The sequence below is a fragment of the Coregonus clupeaformis genome, chromosome 33, assembly GCF_020615455.1.
Source record: "Coregonus clupeaformis isolate EN_2021a chromosome 33, ASM2061545v1, whole genome shotgun sequence".
Taxonomy (NCBI): Eukaryota; Metazoa; Chordata; class Actinopteri; order Salmoniformes; family Salmonidae; genus Coregonus; species Coregonus clupeaformis.
The window spans coordinates 35,263,600-35,274,951 of NC_059224.1; the positions used below are offsets into that span (position 1 = coordinate 35,263,600).

The window sequence follows — 11,352 nt, forward strand, 5'->3', positions numbered from 1 at the left end:
TATAATTACAAATAATTTGTAGACTGCATATTATCTGCAAACAGATATGTTTGACTAAAACATAATCATTTCAAACCTTGCTTACATTTGTATACGAGCACTTGTCTCTCTATTATGTGTGAGAATACTTGGGAACAGATTTCTTAAATTAAAATCACTTGGACCTCATTTCCTGGTGTTTTTACAGTCTGTTATGTCCAACAATGAAAATTTTAAAAAAATAACAATAATTTTGTTTCTCAGAAAACTTGAGGGGCCAAATAAAACCACCTGCCAGTTGGGGAACCCTGTCCTAAATCATCATTTGAGAAACATGCAGTTTAAAGTCCTTTGCCAATGGATTGGGAAAGGAAGACGCTATGTCCATGGCAATAGATCAACACATGATTGGTATCTGGGTTTTGCATCCCTAAATATATTGTGACATTTTCATTGTTTTCACAGCCCTTTAAGTAATGATAATAAGGACAGTGACCGGAGTAAAGGTATTATTGCATGTGTGCTTTTCCTACTGCTTCCAGAATGTATAAGATTATAAGAAACGTTTACAGTAAATGTCATTCTATCTGGACCATGGATGACAGAGCTGACAGTTTTAAACATATGGCTCAGTTGGTATGAGCAATACGAACACTTACATGCCAACAAAAACAAAGAATGGGCAGGTTGTTTAAAAATGGTATTATCTTTATTAACAATATTCTGAATAGGATGTTTACATACAGTACATGCAACCAAGTGACTGCAGCATTACTGCAAAAAGGAGGCAAGTGACGAGAAAGTAGAGAACGTGTTTGTCTGTCCTGTATTAACCACCAAAATACTAATAGGAAGATTTGTTCTATTTGAAATGTTCATAAAGTTGGGAGATGACCAATGTCACCAGGGTGTCTGGGGTTATCTGGAACACAAATGTATGTATTAGGACTCATTATAACCAACTGCATATTTCATGTATAGTTATGAAATTGACTAAATACTAACATGTACTGCCATGCAGTTAAATACTATCACACGCATAACACATAAACAAAACAATTCATTTGACTTTCATTCCTCTTTCTGTCTCACATAAACATCAGGTAGATTACTTATCCTCATGAGATGGAAACATTTCAATTCAATATACTGGACACTTGGTTTCAACATATTTTTGTGACTCAATTCCCACCATTAAAAACAAAGCAAACAACCACATTTTTCCGACTCACATCTGACACCAGCATGGTGTGGGCAAGAGTGTCAGTTATGGGTCCCACTGACCCAGCAAATGCAGGACCTGGGGGCCAGGGGGGTACTGGCAAGACACATCTTGATTTGTGTACACTTCATTTTGGCCCATTCTACCCCTCACATTCCCATGCATGCAAATGGTCCCCAGTTTGTTGCGCTTCGTAAAAGAAGGGCCAATAAAGAAATATAAACTGCTGAAAGATAGCTAAAAAGGAACATATCAATTCCTAGATTAGACAAAATACAGCTAGGAATCCACTGGGGCCCGGCTGGCCCTCGCCACTTCTTGGAGGGACTGGAGGTCCACAAGGGCCCGGCTGACCCTCACCACGTCTGGGGTGGACTAGAGGTCCACTGAGGCCCGGCTGGCCCTCGCCACGTCTGGGGGGGACTGGAGCAATGTGCAAAATGACTATTGTTAAGTTACACTAATAGGCTATCAAGAAAGATCTGAAAGTTTAATATCAAAGGTGAATATTGAATAACAAGGCAAAACCATAAGTTACAGGACATTACTTCCATTAATAAGGCATTATTCTACACATGATCAGAGAGGGAGAGAGACATTAACCCCTTTACCAAAAGAGCAACTTCTATCTACAAAAATCGATTATTGTGCAGTGCTTCCCTTACTTCTTTTTCACCCAATAAAACCTCTTGCATACAGTTGTTAAGAGTCATTTCTGGGGCCGGCCTACAATATCTATTCAGTTATATCAAGTAATAATTTCATGGGGAAATTGAACAATGACAAGATAGAATGAGAGAAAGATATAATTAATTTACACCTACTCATTTCAAATTTGAAGTCCCCTGCCTTTGCCAGTATGTCTTCCAGCTTTCCAAAAGATGCCGGTCGCTTGATGGTTAACATGCCCCAGACATCTAATGAAGATGGTCCCCTCCTCAAAAGAGCGGTAGGGGAACCAACCTTTTCCACCACATTCATCTAACAGGGAAGACACAGAGAGCTTGGCATGGATAACATACATACATACTGTATATATCAAACATCAAATGTTACATACTACATTACTGGTAACACTAAACAATACAATTACATTTAGTCTGTAATCTATTGATGTGACTAAATGTATCTTCAATCTATTGATGTGACTAAATGCATCTGTAATCTATTGATGTGACTAAATGCATCTGTAATCTATTGATGTGACTAAATGTATCTTCAATCTATTGATGTGACTAAATGTATCTTCAATCTATTGATGTGACTAAATGTATCTGTAATCAATTGATGTGACTAAATGTATCTTCAATCTATTGATGTGACTAAATGTATCTGTAATCAATTGATGTGACTAAATGTATCTTCAATCTATTGATGTGACTAAATGTATCTGTAATCTATTGATGTGACTAAATGTATCTTCAATCTATTGATGTGACTAAATGCATCTGTAATCAATTGATGTGACTAAATGTATCTTCAATCTATTGATGTGACTAAATGCATCTGTAATCTATTGATGTGACTAAATGTATCTGCTGTTTGCTATTGTCAGAAAGGAAATCCCTTTAAACATAAAGATACTAAATTTAGAATTGAAGACGTCTTTAACCGCCTGACCTAGATCTGCTCGGCTCCTCCCACCCTCCTGTGGTCCAGTTGTGTTCACACCTATGAACAATTAAAAGAACATGGTGCAGAGTGACACTTGACATAATATAGGACAAGTATAAGCACCCACCTAATTATTATTATTATTATTATTATTATTATTATTATTATAGGTATTTATGGTAAATATGTTTAGGAAAACAAGGAACACAGCAACCACATTGTCTGGCTTTTAATCTGTTTTTCAATAGTACTTTACCTGCAAAGGAAAGGTCCAATTCTCTGACAACTCCAGTTTGCGCTCCACTAGTGGCCAGGTGCTGCACCTCCTTTTGTTCTCAATTTTAAAATCAAGATGAGGACAACAGCTTCCACCCCCAGATCCTCGAAATCGGACAACTTAATAAGAATAACATTTATTAAAACTACATGAGGAACCAGACATTCCATTTATTTTATAAGAACTAGTAAATTGTACACTTTGTATACTGAAAACAAATGTCTAATTGCATTTTCTGTAACACAATCATTGTCTAAGTAATCTCTGAACCTATATTAACCTCTTGTCTTCTTTCATACTTCTTATCTTACCCTGTGAGGTTCTAAAACAGTAACACTTTATTTAAGGCCACACTTATCAGCAGCTTTTAAGTAAGAGCCAATAGCTGCAAGGTCACTGGTTCAAATGACTGGAGGGTTGCTGAAATCGAATTTAAGTAATACCTAATAAGGGTCCAATAAACTACCTATGAAACACTTATAAACTACAAATTAGTGGCTAAAAGGTGTGGGCTAAAATATAGTGTTAGGTTGCCATCCTACTCTGTCCTGGGCTTTAAATGACTTTATGTGGTCATCAACTCTTCTTGCCCTAACGTCTTCAGTCATCTGTCATTTATCCCTTGACTCCCTGAGCTCCTCAGACATCTTCCGGAATCTCCTCCTCTCCATCTCACCTAAACTCCCCCACCTGCCACTGAGGTTTGTCAGGTCACCTGAGATGACAATATGGTCTACTGATGTCAACTATAACAGAGGATATTGTCGTGGTGAAAGTGTCGTCAGCTATTGGCTTCCTTGAACGATACAGGATCACCTTCAAACTCCTCATGCTCACCTACAAAGCACTCAATGGACTGGCGCCCTCATACCTCACTGTTATGATGAGTTTCTGGTATCGAGAAGTTCAGGATGCAAGAGAGTATTCGACACTCAGCTGGAGAGTTGATTCATCTTTATTTAATGGTTACAGTACTGGATTCAATATGACAGGCGGTACGGGCGTAGCCTCTTGTCATCTGAATGACTTCCATAGAAAATCTCTCAGTTTATATAATGCTCTCTGAGCTACTTCTGTCCAACAGCTGCCAACCATTATTGAGTGTCACTCATCTACTACAATAGGATCCCCATACATGGTATCGTGTGGCACCCTAGCCAGGCCAGTCCCTCACGTACCCCTCCTAAGATTAGCAACAGAGGCCCCAAATCTATCTTGGCCCACCGACCCTCTGTCACTCACCCGTGACATCAATAACACATGGCGTGCCCTTGTCCTCTCTATACGAGATCAATCGACATGAACCAATACTGTATCAAAAGACGTCATATCACTCACTGACCTTCTGCACTCCTACATTCCGACCTGCTCACTGCACTCCTCTAACAATGGCCTCCTCATCATCCCTTGCACCAGGCTCCGCTCCATAGGAGACGTTGCTTTTAGCAGTGCAGCCCCCCAAAATAACACACAAAAACGTATAAAAACTGGCACGAATCTCTGGTTTATTGTACAGATGCGGTGGTACAAGACAATGGGCGCTCTTGCTCCAGCGCCACAGGACACAGTTCTACCGTGACAGCGCTAAGGCGAGCACACCGTGTTGTTTCACTATTTAACCAGATATTCAACTGACTAACAGGCCAGATACGGTAGGTTATAAACACACAATAACACACGTGACCCATGACTGTATCAATATTATAGTCTACATATAATATCATCTAATAATATGATAATATACACCATTAAGCTGACACTTTTAAGCGACTTAGTCACGTCATGCGTAGCTTAACCTCTTTCTAAATATGTTGGAAAACAAATTGCTTTATGTAATGAAGAGTACATGTGTAATAAAACAAATCACTTTTAAATTATTCTCTAATTAAACATTACGGAATACCCAAGTCGACTGTTTTATTGGTGTGACATGCGTCACCTAACTTGTTATTGGTGGGTGGGGTTTTCCCTATACATTTCCAGTGTTTCCCAGTGGCCAGAAGATTCCCATTATAGCTATAAATCCACTCTCTCCAAGCATCACCACAGATGGTTTCCCCGTCCCTCTGTAAACACAAGCCAAGAGCCTCGGTGTCTCCCTGGATAGTTCCCTCGCTTTCGAACCCCTCACAAAAACCAGCACCCGGACAGCATTCTTCCACCTCTGAAATATCTCCAGGCTGCACCCCTCACTGTCACACTCCAGCACCGAAACCCTCATCCATGCCTTGGTTACTTCCTGACTAGACTACTGTAACACTGATCACCAGATGCCTTGGTTACTTCCTGACTAGACTACTGTAACACTGATCACCAGATGCCTTGGTTACTTCCTGACTAGACTACTGTAACACTCTCATCACCAGATGCCTTGGTTACTTCCTGACTAGACTACTGTAACATTCATCACCAGATGCCTTGGTTACTTCCTGACTAGACTACTGTAACACTGATCACCAGATGCCTTGGTTACTTCCTGACTAGACTACTGTAACACTCTCATCACCAGATGCCTTGGTTACTTCCTGACTAGACTACTGTAACACTGTGATCACCAGATGCCTTGGTTACTTCCTGACTAGACTACTGTAACATTCATCACCAGATGCCTTGGTTACTTCCTGATTAGACTACTGTAACACTCTCATCACCAGATGCCTTGGTTACTTCCTGACTAGACTACTGTAACATTCATCACCAGATGCCTTGGTTACTTCCTGACTAGACTACTGTAACACTGATCACCAGATGCCTTGGTTACTTCCTGACTAGACTACTGTAACACTCTCATCACCAGATGCCTTGGTTACTTCCTGACTAGACTACTGTAACATTCATCACCAGATGCCTTGGTTACTTCCTGACTAGACTACTGTAACACTGATCACCAGATGCCTTGGTTCCTTCCTGACTAGACTACTGTAACACTGATCACCAGATGCCTTGGTTACTTCCTGACTAGACTACTGTAACACTCTCATCACCAGATGCCTTGGTTACTTCCTGACTAGACTACTGTAACATTCATCACCAGATGCCTTGGTTACTTCCTGATTAGACTACTGTAACACTGATCACCAGATGCCTTGGTTACTTCCTGACTAGACTACTGTAACATTCATCACCAGATGCCTTGGTTACTTCCTGACTAGACTACTGTAACACTGATCACCAGATGCCTTGGTTACTTCCTGACTAGACTACTGTAACACTGATCACCAGATGCCTTGGTTCCTTCCTGACTAGACTACTGTAACACTCTCCTCACCAGATGCCTTGGTTACTTCCTGACTAGACTACTGTAACACTCTCCTCACCAGTTCCCCACCAACCTCATCAATAGACTCCAACTGGTTCTGAACTCTGCTGCCAGAATCCACGCCAGCACCAGATCAACTGAACACATCAAACCAATGCTGGCTCCCTGTGCAATCCTGTATTAACTTTAAAACACTCCTCCTCACCTACAAAGCCCACCACAACCTGGCACCCACCTACGTCTCTGATCTTCTCCCAGTCTACGCCCCCTCCCGCTCCCTCCGCTCCTCCTCTGCTGGTCTCCTTGTCTCCCCCACCATTCCACCATGGGTGCACAGGCCTTTAGCTCCTATTCCCAACCCTATCACCTTAAACCAAACCCTTACCCTAAACCGGGTACCCTACCACCTTAAACCAAACCCTTACCCTAAACCGGGTGCCCTCCCACCTTAAACCAAACCCTTACCCTAAACTGGGTACCCTCCCACCTTAAACCAAACCCTTACCCTAAACTGGGTGCCCTCCCACCTTAAACCAAACCCTTACCCTAAACTGGGTACCCTCCCACCTTAAACCAAACCCTTACCCTAAACTGGGTACCCTCCCACCTTAAACCAAACCCTTACCCTAAACTGGGTACCCTCCCACCTTAAACCAAACCCTTACCCTAAACGGGGTACCCTCCCACCTTAAACCAAACCCTTACCCTAAACTGGGTTTGTATCCTCTTCCCAACCCCTCCCTCCTCTTTTTATCTGTCCTATTTTGTCTGGTCCTTTGATTTTAGATAGTTTAGATGTTATATTGCTGTTGATTGATGCACTTGATTTTATGACTTTATCTATTGCACTTCATTGTATGTAGGCCTACTTTTAATGTAAGATGTTCTTGTGTGTCCTGAAAGGCGTCCGCCAAATTAAAATGAATTACTATCAGTAGTAGTAGTGAATCGGGAAGAAAACACCCCATAAAAATATGTAATTGGCCAGTTAATATCATTATTTAAATACTACTCTTACTTTAAAACCCCCTTTAAAAATAATCCAGCTGGAAACAGTCTTATTTGAAATTAGGAATATATCATATTTTTCGGACTAAAAAAGGATTCCTGTGGAAAGACGCATTATGGAATGGAGGTGAAAGTGATAGAGCAATTGTCAACATTGGAAAACTAGATTTTTTATGTTGGAATAAACATGAATCTGAGAATCCATACCTTTCCCCTTCAGCACCTCTGCGCAGAACAAGTTATAGACAGACACACTGCGCTTATAACCAGCAGCTTTGCGGCGCCGGGTGTTGCAGGACGTATTAAGTGAACGCCCATAGTTACCAATTCTGTTCTGTAATTTGAAAGGAAAGCATTGTCATTAGATGTAACTGAAAGCATTGTCGTTAGATGTAACGCAACTATTTCACAATATTCGAATAATACAGGGGGTTAGGAAAGAAAACACTGGGGTCGTTCAGTGGTCTTGTGCTGTGGTGGAACGTCTCCCCATTATGCTTGAACCAATCCAATGCTTTTAAATGCATGAGGTGAAATGAAAGTGTGAACACTTCTGGATGCAGGGTATCAGAACACAGCCTATTTCTTTCCCCAAAATCAATTTGTCCCCCCAATCCCTCTTGCCACTAACCCCTCAAAATCCACCAACCTTGTAGTCACATGTCCCTAATTCCACCTTCCTCTCAACCCCCACCCCCCCTTCCCTCCATTTCATACCCTAACTACAGACGCAGGTAGCCCTGTAGTTGCAGCAGCCTCCGTCACCAGGGCTGAGGACCTCCTTTTCATACCCCGTTCATGATAAGACACAAGGGTGCCCCTGATGTTAGCCGTTAAACAACAGCAACAACAACAAAGATATATGAAATATTACAATTGTGACATGGGTGTATGTAAGTGTTTCCTAGTCTTTGAACAAGAGCCTTCAGGCCTTTTGGTCTAACTGAAAGGTAATTAGCCTTTGCCAGCACGACCAAAAGCCCTTGGTGAGGGTAGTAGGAGCCAGTCTTGTCATTATACTGTACTCATATAGAGAGCCTACTGCAGGTTACAATATGAAGCAAATGAAAAGCACTTAAAGGGGCAATCAGCAGTAAAAACAATAAAGCATCTTCCATGTTCCTGTTTGGGTAAAAAGATATGGGACGGGGCTGGAGAAATGTTACCACCCTCAAATTCATAGCCAGTGCTATAGATGCAAGGACTGACCATCCATGATATAGCTTGAGGCTATACAGTGTTTGTTTACCTTTACTTTGTTTACAAACATTGGAGTAAAACAAGCTTTTATTTGGGGTTCTGGTGGAGTATGACAGTTGAACTAAGCTCATAAGGCATTTATAAGTTATATATTCAAGAATCAATGGGTACATATAATTAATTTAAGTCCAAAGATGGATGTTTTAACTCCTTTAAAAGCCTAATGACAAGTAGCTAGCTAATCTGACTATATATTTCACCTGTTGAAGTGTTTTACATATGCTTTTGAGACAAACATTGAAGGGAATTGTTGAACATACAGTACCAGTCAAAGGTTTGGACACACCTACTCATTCAAGGGTTTTTCTTTCTTTCTTTAAATTTTTCTACATTGTAGAATAATAGTGAAGACATCAAAACTATGAAATAACACATATCATGTAGTAACCAAAAAAAGTGTTAAACAAATCAAAATATATTTTAGATTTTAGATTCTTCAAAGTAGCCACCCTTTGCCTTGATGACAGCTTTGCACACTCTTGGCATTCTCTCAACCAGCTTCACCTGGAATGCTTTTCCAACAGTCTTGAAGGCCTTCCCACATCTGCTGAGCACTTGTTGGCCACTTTTCCTTCACTCTGCGGTTGAGGTCGGGGAATTGTGGAGGCCAGGTCATCTGATGCAGCACTCCAACACTCTCCTTCTTGGTCAAATAGCCCTTACACAGCCTGGAGGTGTGTTTTGGGTCATTGTCCTGTTGAAAAACAAATGATAGTCCCACTAAGCGCAAACCAGATGGGATGGCTTATCGCTGCAGAATGCTGTGGTAGCCATGCTGGTTAAGTGTGCCTTGAATTCTAAATAAATCACAGACAGTGTCACCTGCACACCATGACACCATCACACCTCCTCCTCCATGCTTCACGGTGGGAACTACACATGCGGAGATCATCCGTTCACCTACTCTGCGTCTCACAAAGACACCGCTGTTGGAACCAAAAATCTCTAATTTGGACTCCAGACCAAAGGACAAATTTCCACCTGTCTAATGTCCATTGCTCGTGTTTCTTGGCCCAAGCAAGTCTCTTCTTATTATTGGTGTCCTTTAGTAGTGGTTTCTTTGCAACAATTCGACCATGAAGGCCTGATTCACGGAGTGTCCTCTGAACAGTTGATGTTGAGATGTGTCTGTTTCTTGAACTCTGTGAAGCATTTATTTGGGCTGCAATCTGAGGTGCAGTTAACTCTAATGGACTTATCCTCTGCAGCAGAGGTAACTCTGGGTCTTCCTTTCCTGTGGCGGTCCTCATGAGAGCCAGTTTCATCATAGCGCTTGATGGTTTTTGTGACTTCACTTGAAGAAACTTTAAAAGTTCTTAAAATGTTCCAGATTGACTGACCGTCATGTCTTAAAGTAATGATGGACTGTCGTTTCTCTTTGCTTATTTGATCTGTTCTTGCCATAATATGGACTTGGTCTTTTACCAAATAGGGCTATCTTCTATATACCACCCCTACCTTGTCACAACACAACTGATTGGCTCAAACGCATTAAGAAGGAAATAAATTCCACAAATTAACTTTTAACAAGGCACACCTGTTAATTGAAATGCACTCCAGGTGACTACCTCATGACGCTGGTTGAGAGAATGCAATGTGCAAAGCTGTCATCAAGGCAAAGGGTGGCTACTTTGAAGAATCTCAAATATAAAATATATTTTGATTTGTTTAACACTTTTTTGGTTACTACATGATTCCATATGTGTTATTTCATAGTTTTGATGTCTTCACTTTTTTTCTACAATATAGAAAATAGTTTTTTTTTTAAGGAAAACCCTGGAATGAGTAGGTGTGTCCAAACTTTTGACTGGTACTGTACCTTGATGTACCTACAATGTGATGAGGATAGCTAGTTAATCTTTTTCTAGCTTGCTAGTGTAACTCACATTCTTCAGGTGATATTAGCTATATTAGCTAGCTCAGAGCCTATGAAAATCAGGGTCTAAACAGCTCTCCAAGTTATAATTAAAGCATGCTTTTATAAGAACCATATGACATAATTAAGTTGTAGAATAACTGTCCTTACCTGTAAATATCACACAGTACACTCCCCATCAAAAGCTCAAGGACAATTTCCCGCGAAACCCAGGACTTTCACACTAAGAACTCCCGGGAAAGGTTTTGGGTTTGGCTTCTATGCTGAACATGCGCACTCAGTCTCAGTTAAAATCACCATTGAAAATGTCGCGTATCACACAGTACGATGTGGGGTTCTGAATCACTATTCAAAGGTAACGCGTACCACATTCACCATTTTAATGGTGTAATTGGTAAAATGTTTCCACCTTTTAATGGGGTGATTGTTGTCTAATCGGGTGGTTTAAATGACTAGCAGAATGAACACGAACAACCCTGGTACATGCGATCAACCACAGCTGATCAACCACCAGCCTGGGCAGCCGCAGTGGGCGCTATGGATCTCCACTATGGTCTGGGCTTAGTGTGCTCACACCTACGGAACAGGCGTAAAAGAAACGGAATCCCTGGTCTGATAGTTTCAAAATAAAAGCTGTGCTTTTTTATTTTATTTTATTTCACCTTTATTTAACCAGGTAAGCTAGTTGAGAACAAGTTCTCATTTACAACTGCGACCTGGCCAAGATAAAGCAAAGCAGTACGGTAAAAACAACAACAACACAGAGTTACATATGGAATAAATAAAACGTACAGTCAATAACACAATAGAAAATCTATATACAGTGTGTGCAAATGTAATAAATTATGGAGGTAAGG

General features: G+C 40.9%; 1 long non-coding RNA gene across 2 annotated transcripts; it reads right to left on the reverse strand.

Annotated features, from left to right (window-relative positions):
* Nucleotides 1–666: 666 nt before the first annotated feature.
* On the reverse strand, nucleotides 667–11,020 carry LOC121549067. Of its 2 annotated transcripts, none has more exons than XR_005996735.1 (6): nucleotides 10,646–11,020; nucleotides 7,567–7,693; nucleotides 3,072–3,211; nucleotides 2,822–2,872; nucleotides 2,026–2,182; nucleotides 667–1,576 (listed from the first exon to the last, which is right to left on the reverse strand). It is a non-coding gene; the product is annotated as an uncharacterized LOC121549067 (long non-coding RNA). The 2 variants fall into 2 exon arrangements; XR_005996734.1 differs by having other exon boundaries at nucleotides 667–1,624.
* Nucleotides 11,021–11,352: the final 332 nt, after the last annotated feature.